An 11,436-nucleotide genomic window follows, 5' to 3' on the forward strand; every position below is an offset into this window, starting at 1 on the left:
TGGGATGAAGCCGATGAAGGTATTACAATCATATTTGCAACAAAATAAAGAGATAAGTTGTTTAATAAAAACTTTAATTGGTTAAGTGAGAAACAATACAATATTAATTTGCCAAATATGTTTCCATAACTTGACAACCTTTTTTAACCACTCATAATGAAGAGTCCAGACATAAGAGCTGGGTCAGTCAAGTGAGTGTAGACTCTGGTCACAGAACTAGAGCAGTCAGTTGACTGCAGACTCTGGTCACTGAACTAGAACAGTCCGGGACTGCAGACTATGTGCATCCAGAACTAGAGTAGTCAGAAACTGCAGACTCTGGTCACAGAACCAGAGCAGTCAGGTGACTGCAGACACTGGTCACTGAACTAGAACAGTCAGGGACTGCAGACTCTTTGCATCCAGAACTGGAGCAGTCAAGAACTGCAGACTCTGGTCGCTGAACTAGAACAGTCAGGGACTGCAGACTCTGATCACTGAACTAGATCAGTCCGGGACTGCAGACTCTGTGCATCCAGAACTAGAGCAGTCAGGAACTGCAGACTCTGGTCACTGACTTAGAGCAGTCAGGGACTGCTGACTCTGTACATCCAGAACTGGAGCAGTCAGGTGACTAGAGACTCTGATCTCTGTCACGTGTACCACAAGTTGATCATTACATTTTCTCAATCTTGTTTAGTGTAGCACCACCTAAACACACACAGTAGGAGTGCTTTGCTAAGGAAAGAGGTTTAGGAAACACCAAGATTTTTTGAAGATATGTATCTTCAACCAGGTATGTTCCCCTTCATCTTGCACTCTAGTCATTTGCTCTGTCTGTAGTGTAAAAAACGGGTCCTCTCTTGTAATTACCTCAAGCTGTCTACTTTACCAACATTTTGCATTTCATCTTCAATCTGCAACTTATCACATTGATATTTTCCTAGCTCTATAGGTGGCTTTGATGCATATCCCTCTATTTGCCACCTAAAAAGCTTCTGACTCGAGTCTATCATTAAGTTGGAGGGCATTCCCATGTTCTGTGAAAAGTACTTTTTTAAATGTATTTTGTGTTTCAAAATACTGGGTAACAGAAGGAGAAAAGTATTCAGGTGAAATGAAAATCACTCCTTGCCAGGGCTCCTTCCAATTCAAGCAGCTACTTACTACATGTTTTCTTAAATTAGTATATTCTGTTTTGTGTTAGACATGCTCCTACTGTTAACCCCACCTTCGCTCACTATCGGGGACTCTATTGAATCCCCTTGCTCAAGGAAAAGTTTGAGTTGACCATCTAAAATCAATCTCTGATCCTCATTAAGGAAATGTTTTTCTCTGCGCTTTTTAGGAGAAGTGTGTTCCTCATCATTTAAATTTTAAAAATTCTTTAGTGTTTCCTTGTGCTACGCAGGGCTAATTAATAGCTAAAAATCCGAAGTGACAGCCATTATTAAAAGTACCATCAGTCTTTAAGCGTGAATATAAATCGAAGAAAGAATTCTAAATAAGGCATATCCCATATATTTTTTTTCCTCTAAATAAGGGCCCATCTAGATATTTGTTGTAACAAAATTATACTCTTCCTGACAGCGACTCGTGTGAGATTGTAGGTAAGGTTTGAAATGCTTATTTTATTTGGGAGTCTTTACTCTTGTTACTAACAGAGAGAAATATCCAGAGGGAAGAAGGGGGGGAACTGCTTTCACTGAGGCTGAGAAGGAAACTGGGTTACGTTATTTATTATAATAATAATGACATGCTTTGTGCCTGGCCTTGGCTGAGGGTCAGACTGGGGCTGAAAAACTAATCCAGTCTGCACGAACAGAGTGGGAACAGCAGCCAGCATAATTACAGGGGCTTGGCCGGTCACAAGTTTTTCATGTCCCCCTTTTTAGGTCTCGACTATTGTATCCCGCAGGGATAGATAGGCAAGATTATACTAGGCAGTTCAAAAACTCTACCAAACTTGCGGATCGCGTACAGTTCATGTGAGTATGCGCGTGCAAGCCATCGCCAGCCACGTCACACCACAATTTGTCTGTGCCTCGCATCAGACTTCAAAGGCTGCTGCTCCCCCGCCCCCCACATGCACATCACGCAGCACCATTTGTATGTGCCTTGCATCAGACTTCAAAGGCTGCCGCTCCCCCGCCCACCCCGCCACACCAATGTCGAGAGCTTGTTTTTCGCTGTCCCTTTGTACCCCACCTCTCACGTTCTTCTTTTCCTTGTTTCTACTTGATTTTTAATACTTGAGTCCGTTGACTTTTTCTTCCTTTTCAACTGGTGCTATCTCGCCTGCTTTCCTAGAGCGTTCATCACCTCTGACTGCATTTCCTTCAAGTTGAGATACCAGCCCCTCTAATCCTCCAATTGCCTCCACGTAGAGTTACATTTTTGTAGATCATGGTTTGAGCTGCACCAATGTGCGCTCGTGTGCCTGATGTCAGATTCTCCAGCCCCACAAACCCCTGGACTCTGCCTCTAATGAGTCTTTAATTTAATGTAAAGTCTTTAAGCCTTACTTGATTCTTGAGGAGAGTCTGTGTTGTTATCACCATTCATGGCTTGCTTCTCTGTCTGTATTGTTCTGTGCCATCTATCTTCTGCATTCATTTGCTTTTCTCTTTCAATCTGCTTCATAGCACTACAATCACCTTTCCCGATGGCCCCCCATCGAAGAAAGTAATGATTGTGCCATAAGCAAATGCCTCCATTCTCTTTCTGCCCTCTGCTGATGTCATTCTGATGTGGGTCCTCAGCGTGCATCTCATGCAGCAGGCCTGTGGTTTATCCACCTGGTACCCACTCCTAAGCCCACCTCTTCTGTAGCTTTAGTGGGGCACTCTCACTTCCTGCCTCCCACGTGCTGCATCGAAATGGAATGAGAGCGACACACTGTGTGAGCCTAATCTCTGGCTCTGGTACTCACACACCAATCTCCTTCTCTCTCGTTCTCTTTCACTCTCTCTCTTTCTCGCTCTCTCTCACTCTTTCTCTCTCTTCTCTCTCGCTCTTTCTCTATTTCTCGCTCGTGCTCTCTCTCTTTCGCTCTCTTCTCTCACCCTCTTTCTCTCTCTCTCTCTCTCTTGCTCTCTCTTCTCTCTCTTTCTGTCTCTCTTTCTCTCTCTCGCTCCCTCTGCCCCCCCCCACCCACCCCCCTTGATTCAGATACTAACACCCAGGTAGCTATTGTCTGATTTCAGAAGCTGAACATTGAAGGAACCTGGTGCCCTCTGGTTTCGCTGTATGTGCTTCTGAGCCTAAATGATTAGATACAATCTTCTTGTTATTTTTTACGAGCACGGCCGCTCATTCCCTCCCCCATCACTGAGCGCGTCTTGTGCACCCCACAGTCATGTACAAAGCTCCTTGGAATTGCTGGAACCATAGGCCTAGATGTATCAAGATTCCATTTTGCGAATCTTAAATAGCGATTTTTTGCGAATCGCTATTTAGAATTCGCAAAATGGAATGTATGTAAAAAATTGCATTTTTTTTGCGATTCCTTATTTATCTTTATTTGCGAATTCGCATTTTGCGAATTCGCAAATAAGGAATAATTCCCAATGCATTCCTATGGGCCAGGAGGCCCATAGGAATGATTGTGCAGTAATTCTCAAATTGCGAATTCGCAATTTTCTAATCGCAATTTGAGAATTATTTCAAGGGTGCAGGGGTGTCTCATGGACACCCTACTACACCCCTGAAACTTACATGTGTGTGCATATGGCACACATACATGCCCTATGGGCATGTATGTGTGTCACATGCCACCTTCAAAATGGTCATATTTTGTTTTTTAAAAGGATTTCGCAAATTAACACGAACTTCAAATTGGTGTTAATTTGCGATTCCTTAACCCGAATTCGCAATTTTAAAAAGTTTCATACATGCCATTTAAGGAATCGCAAAATTGCGATTCCTTAAATCCATAAGCAAAATAAGGAATCACATTTTTTTGCGATTCCTTATTTTGCTAATTTCTGATACATCCCAAAAGATGCTAAATGTCCGTTTGCGATTCCTTAAGGCCGGAATTCTGCGAATTTCGGCCTTAAGGAATCGCAAAAGGCTTGATACATCTAGGCCATAGTTTCTTCGTGCAGTGGATGTTTACGAGGCAGCGCCTCGCAGACAGTGTACAGTGTGTATAATTAGTGTCTTTATAATGTGTATAATTAGTGCTTTCCACCCTTGACGTGAGCTCCCCTCCCCTAACGGTCATCGTCACAACCCTAGCCTGCTCCTGCAATTACATGCCCTGACACCAATGATCAGTGTGGCAGGGAAAGCGCGCTATAGGTTTCCGTGAGTTTGCTGCAGGTTAGAGTATTCTTCATGAACAAAACATGCATTAACCCCTTCGATGCTCATGACGGAACGGTTCCGTCATGACCACACCTGCGATAGGAATTTCAGCACCGGGGGGAAATCGGGGCCGCACGCAATGTGTTAAGTCGATGCCATTGCCATCAAATAAACCATACATTTCTCATACACAGAGCAGAATTACTGGCCACTGGGTCATCAGGCACTGATCTTTGGAGAAGTCAGTCTATAAATGTGACATTCTTCGTAGTGCCCTTTTGTGTGCTCCTATCTGTATACCCATGCTCTTTTCACAGTTGTCTTTTGTGGCCACTTCATATTCTATTTTTACTTCATTCCCTCGTCTCCTAATGCTTTACGTCAAACTCCGTTATGTAAATGTATATTTTTTCTCTCCAAGTCTTTTCACAGTTTTGCCCCGTTCGGTTACTGAGTCCGACACTGACCAATCTTGTATTTTGTTTTGTAGTTTTTATATAGCGCAAACGTGACCTACAGGTTTAGGATTGCTTTACATGAGCACAGTTACATTATATAAGGACAGATTCATATTTATGTATGGAGCTCTGACCATTCTGCTACATCCTCTCCAAATGAATCTTTTGTACCACTACTGCAATAGCGTGCTAAACGCCTTCACTTTGGTATCTACTGCAGGTAAAAGTTGGGCGGGGTCAGATTGGGCCCTTTAGTGAATTACATACCTAAAACATGTACACTTTGTCTTCAAACAACCCGGGGCAGTTTTAAACATGTTTGAGACTGCATGCATGTATGCTTGCTGCAGCCAATGATTGTGGTAATATCAGGGGAAACAGCCTTTATAACGAAGGGTGAACAACGAGATGCCTTTACAATGAAACCATTACGACAATGTCTTCATGATACTTGTGTTTAACATGCTTTCAGTTTAAGCAGTTTCGGTACTAAAATGTACTTTCAGCTGTGTACTTTTAGCAATGACCTAGGTAATGATTTCGGACCAGTAATGTGAGTGACTAATCCTGCCCAAAATAAACATGCACACCCTCAGCGAATGACTGCAGCAGCAGTTGGATGGTGACGTCCGGTTTGGCTTGGTGGTGAGTGTAAATCAGTGTAAAGTAGCAGCCCCACGCTACTTTCACCACTCTCTTATCCCCCTATTATCAACAGCCACTCACAGCTCTTCCACACTAGCAGGTCCACAATACCCACAACAGCCATATCCCTCACAAACTAGCAGTCTTACACTACCAACAACACTTGCACACTCCACATAGAGTAGCAGTCTCCCACTAACAGCACTCTCACACCTTCACACTACGTACAACACTCGCACACTCTTCATAGACTAACAGTCTCACACTCACTCAAGCACTCTCACACACCCTTCACAGACACCACTCTCACATGCCTCCCAAACTAACAGGCCTGCACTACCAGAAGCACTCTCACACCACTAACATCCTCTCACTCCCCTCACATGCTGGAAGTCAGACAGTACAAGAAACACTGTCACACCCCTCGCAGACCAGCAGCAAAGCCAACAGATCTGGCACAGGCACTGTATTTAAAACGCCACCCTCAAGTCGGTATTCGTAATACCTCGGTATGGTAAAGTGCTGACACAAACTACGCAGAATGCACATTGGTGCAGTTTGTGAAGCTCTAATATTACCCACGAGCCAGAATGAAAACCCACTCTCATCTGACCCGTGGTCCCCAGCTTGTGGTTGCTATGATACTTTTCAGTTTTTCAGTTACACTGGTACTATTTTCCAAGCTTCAGCCTCCTGTTATTTATGCCCCCAATAACAAAAAAAACCATAAGCAAGCATTGGCACACGCAGAAACAAGTTGCCAGAATTTAAAAAACAAAATTAGATCAAGACATTATTTATAGGTAATACTTTTTTAACATAGTCTTTCACTTGTACGAAATGCTTTCTTGTTTTAATTCTGGGAAATAATTAAAGTCGTTATTAAATAGGATATCTACATGTAGAGCTGCCATTCAATACACTACACACACAACCATATACATACAACTGCAAACACACACACAACCACACACACACACAACCAACCACACACACAACCACAACCATACAACCACAAATAGAACCACACGTACAACCACACACACACAACCACACACACAACCACACCGTCAGTGCACTTTTTTACCAGGCACAGACACCATCAGTCGTCAGTGAACGCTTTCATCGGGCACAAACACCACCAGCCGTCAGTGCACGCTTTCACCGGGCACAAACACCACCAGTCGTCAGTGCACGCTTCCACCAGGCACACACCACCAGACGTCAGTGCACGCATTTACCAGGCACACACACACACCACCAGCCGTCAGTGCACGCTTCACCAGGCTCACACACACCACCAGCCATCAGTACACGCTTTCACCAGGCTCACACACAACACCAGCCATGAGTGCACGCTTTCACCGGGCACACACACCACTAGCCATCAGTGCACGCTTCCACCAGGCACACACACCACCAGCCAGCAGTGCACACTTACACCAGGCACACACACCACCAGCCATCAGTGCACATTTTCTACAGGCACACACAACACCAGCCATCAGTGCACACATCAATTGTTAACGCATCCACAATTAACTATTGTAGCAATCGCAGTATGGTGCACTTTAGTTTTAAACATATTCATCTAAAGCGCAGCATGCCATCATTGCTACAAAAATAAATACACATTTTTTTTACCTACAATTTATAGACTTTTGTTGCAATTGGTGTTGCAATATTTAGCAATCCCAATAGCTCAAACCTAATTAATGCGAGACCTATTGCATTGCAAATGCTTGTTTTTAGTAGTATTCTAATGTGCAACCAACCTGTGTAGATTGTGCAGGGTGCTCAGAGGTGCAGCAAAACACAGCCAGCAATAATGCTGGACAGTTTGATGTGCATAAATGGAGGCTACTTGAAAGCACCTTGTAAACGCGTTGTTGTGCTCTTGGACCAAAGTGATTACAGATTACACAAGTGGCATTTGTAACACCCCCTGCGCCGCAGGTCCTCAGAGGCGCAGCAAAACATGGGAAGCAATAATGCTGGACAGTCTGATGTGCATAAATGGAGGTTACTTGAAATCACCTCGTAAACGCGTTGTTGCGCTCTTGGGCCAAAGTGATTACAGATTACACAGCTGGCATTTGTAACACTCCCTGCGCCGCAGGCGGCTGGGTGTTAAATAAGATTCACTTGCTGCCTTCAAGCATACCAGTCATTTGCGAGCATTTATTTATTTATTTATTTAGTTTATAGAGCGCGACAGATACCCAAAAAGGGCTTCCCGGCGCTAAACAGAAATTTGAACTAGAGGGACAGAAAGGGTTAGAATGGGAAACCAAAAACGCTCACTGATTAAAAAGCCAGGTTTTGATGGCCTTGCGAAAGTGTGGGTACCTATTTTCAAGACGAAGTGGTTGGGGAAGGGAATTCCAGAGCTTTGGGCCCAGGAAGGAAAAAGACCTGCCTCCCATCCTGGCCCGACGTATTTTAGGGACGCAGAAGAGACCTTGGGAGGCGGATCTCAAGTCTCGGGCAGGCATATAGGTATGCACAAGAGTCAGAAGGTATTTGGGAGCATTGCCCCACTTTATCCTGTGCATGAGGCTGAGAGTCTTAAACTTGACCCTGTTGTCGATTCTTAGCCAGTGAAGTGCCTTTAAGTGACTGGACATACGGTCTCTCCTGTTACATTTACAGAGCAGCCTGGCTGCCGCATTCTGTACCAGCTGTAGACGCCTTGAGACTGTCTGGGATGCCCCCAAGTAGAGGACATTCCCGTAGTCCAGGCGGGAGGTAATTAATGCATTAACAACTGTCTTTTGGGTGTCTTCGGGGAGCATCCATATTATTTTTCTGAGCCATCTCAAGATCGTAAAGCAGGTGGCGGAGAGAACGTTCACCTGTGGCTCCATGGTTAGGTCTCTGTCGATGATGAAGCCCAGGTTGCGGACCTGGTGCGATGGAGTTGGCAGGGGGCCCATTTCAGGTGGCCAGTGACTGGAGTTCCAGAGGTTCTGGTCGGGACCTACTATCAGAACCTCCGTTTTACTGCCATTGAGTTTGAGTATATTTTCGTTCATCCAGGATGAAATATTCCTGAGGCCGGTCTGGAGGCGTGAAGGGGTGTCTTGGTTTACATCAGATAGGGAGAATATGATTTGGGAGTCGTCAGCGTATGTGAACATGGTGAGGCCATCAGTTTCAGCAATCTGAGCCAACGGCGTTGCATAAAGGTTGAAAAGCAGGGGGCTTAATACTGATCCCTGTGGGACTCCATGTGGAGAAAAGTGGGTCTTGGATGCCGCATTGCTGGAGGAAATTTGGAATGTCCTGAGCGTCAGAAAGGATGCTATCCAATCTAATGCCTTTCCTCTTATGCCCAAGTTGGAGAGGGAAGCAAGCAGGGTGGTATGAGAGATGGTGTCGAACGCCGCGCTGAGGTCAAGAAGAATCAGCGCGGCAGAGTGACCCATGTCGACCAAGTGCCAAAGATTTTCCACGACTCCAAGTAATGTGGTCTCCGTCGAAAAACCTGCGCGGAAGCCGGATTGGGTGGGGTGTAGAACATTGTTTGCCTCCGTGAACTTGGTGAGATGTTCATGAACGTGTTTTTCCAAAACTTTGGAGAGCGCGGGCAGGAGGGATATCGGGCGAAAATTTGCCAAGATCTTCGGGTCGGCCGTTGATTTCTTAAGGAGGGGGGATACCATGGCATGTTTCCAAGGTGACGGAACCGTAGCTGTAGAGAGAGATAGGTTTAGAATGTGACATAGCACGGCTAGGGAAGAGGTGTCTAAAAGTCTGAGTATGGAAATCGGGAGGGGGTCAGCTGGCGACCCAGATTTAACTTTCCTTAAGATGTTCTGTAAACCTTGGACGTCTATTTCGGGCCAGGAGGTGAGTAATACGTGGGACGGGTGGGGTTGGGCCATGCTGACATCAGTATGAGGTCCAAGATTATGCACATATGTAGATTGAGTTTGCTTTTGTGTGGCTATATCTTGATGAATGTTTTCAATCTTAGAAGTAAAGTATATAGCCAATTCCTCACACTCGAGACTGTTAAGGGAGGGAGGTTTGGAAGAAGTGTTTGCACCTGCAAGGTCTTTTACCAAATTGAAAAGAATTTTCGATTTGTTTGCAGCTTCATCTATAGATTTGGTAACATAGTTAGATCTTGCCTTATTGCAGGCTTTATGATAGAGTTTAAGCTCGCTTTTGTAGTGCGATCTGGCATCTGAAGAGTAGTCCTTCCTCCAGAGAGCATTCTCACAATTACATTAGAAGCTTCCTTAGTTCAGCCACAGGCTATCTTTCACACATCGTGCGCGGCGCCCCTGGCAACTCCCAACGGCGCACTGGGGTGCCGCAGCGCACAGTTTGGGAACCACTGCTAAAACGGATGCCAGCAAACACCAATAAATGTGCCGGATTAAGAGGACAATGGATGGAGCTCTCTTAGAATGCGTCCACCATGCTGCTCCTGCTGGCCAAGTCCCCCGCGCTTGTTACCCCTGATGGGGTGTTGAAGCACTTTTTGGCGAGTAGCACGCTACTCCGGAATCCATACAGGATTAGTGTTGAATTAGTATAGTGACATATGAAAGTTATTTGAGTGATGGATATGTTAGTCAGTTATTTGGATTGAGAACGGTACCGGAGGGATAGGAGATGGTAAAAGTGGCGAATTAGTATAGTGAAATATGATATTTGAGAAGTGGACGTTAGTCTGTTATTAGGATTGAAAACCATAGTGGAGGGATACAAGAGTGAAGGATATAGACTTTTTTGTTTTGAATATTATAGCAGTAGGAGGAGGCCTGTGATAAGTAAAAAGGGATGGGGAGGGGAAGAGTCAGAGGGAAAAGTTTAGAAAGGCTTCTTTTGGGGGATAAATATAGTAAAAGAAGTATCAGATGATGAAAGGAGGCGTAAAGTAAGGGAAAGTCTAGAAAGGGTTTTTTTGGGGATTATAGTCATGGTATAGGGTTTGGGATGAATGAGAGAGTGGATGTAGAGGATATATTGATAGAGGTATAGGGTGAGAAATAGGGTACTGCATTGGAAAGAGTAGTAGAAAGAGGTTTGAGATAAGTCAGAGAGTTTAGGTAGAAGATATATTGCGAGAGGTATAGGGTGAGAATAGGGTAGTGCATTGGATATGCTTAATAAGAAGAAAGTAATAAATAAATAGATCCATAAATACATGGAGAGAAGAAAGATGCATAAAGGAAGTAAGTATATGTAGATTAAAGATATTGATAGCGGTATCGGTAGAGAATTAGGGTAGTGTATTGGAAAGAGTAGTAAATAGAGGTTTGAGATGAGTCAAAGAGTTTCGGTAGAGGATATATTGAGAGAGGTATCTGGTGAGAAATAGGGTAGTGCATTGTACGCTTTTAAGGAGAAAAGTTATAAATATATAGATCCAAGTACATGTAAGGTATATAGATGCATAAAGGAAGTAAGTATATGTAGATTAAAGGTGCATTAGATAAATTATTGCTTTCAAGTGTTTTACATATCTATAATACAAATAAATGCTTATATACAGAGGGATATGCTGCAAATTTCTGTTTGCATATGGTCCTTATGTGGGGAAGAGTCAATTCTTGAGTAATTTCCTTTAGATAAGTATGATGTTTCCTACAATTTTCTAGACACTTCCCTCTTCTATCTGTCCATATTCCTGTTCAATCTAACAGACTCGCATGTCCACCGCTCAAATCAACTCACATTTCCCTATACTAATCCACCACTAATTCTTCTTTTTGGGTTCTAGATTGGCGTGCTACTGGCAGTAAGGACTTAATAGATACAATTACAATTAGGCCTCCCGGTTTTATGGTATTTATTTTTGGGACATTTCCTTCTGTATTTATCCATATTTATTTTTTGTCAGCGTTATCTGTATTTATTCATATTTATTATGCGTTTTGTGAAAAAATAACGCTAAAACTGGTATATTTCCACATTTATTTAACCAATAAATATACAGTCATGCTTGAATGCCAGCCAGGTTTCAGTGATATGAACACCTGCAGAAGATAAGCAATTACTTATATGAAAATATGCAGATTTCAGTATC

Source organism: Lissotriton vulgaris, unplaced genomic scaffold (genome assembly GCF_964263255.1).
Source record: "Lissotriton vulgaris unplaced genomic scaffold, aLisVul1.2 SCAFFOLD_1984, whole genome shotgun sequence".
NCBI lineage: Eukaryota > Metazoa > Chordata > Amphibia > Caudata > Salamandridae > Lissotriton > Lissotriton vulgaris.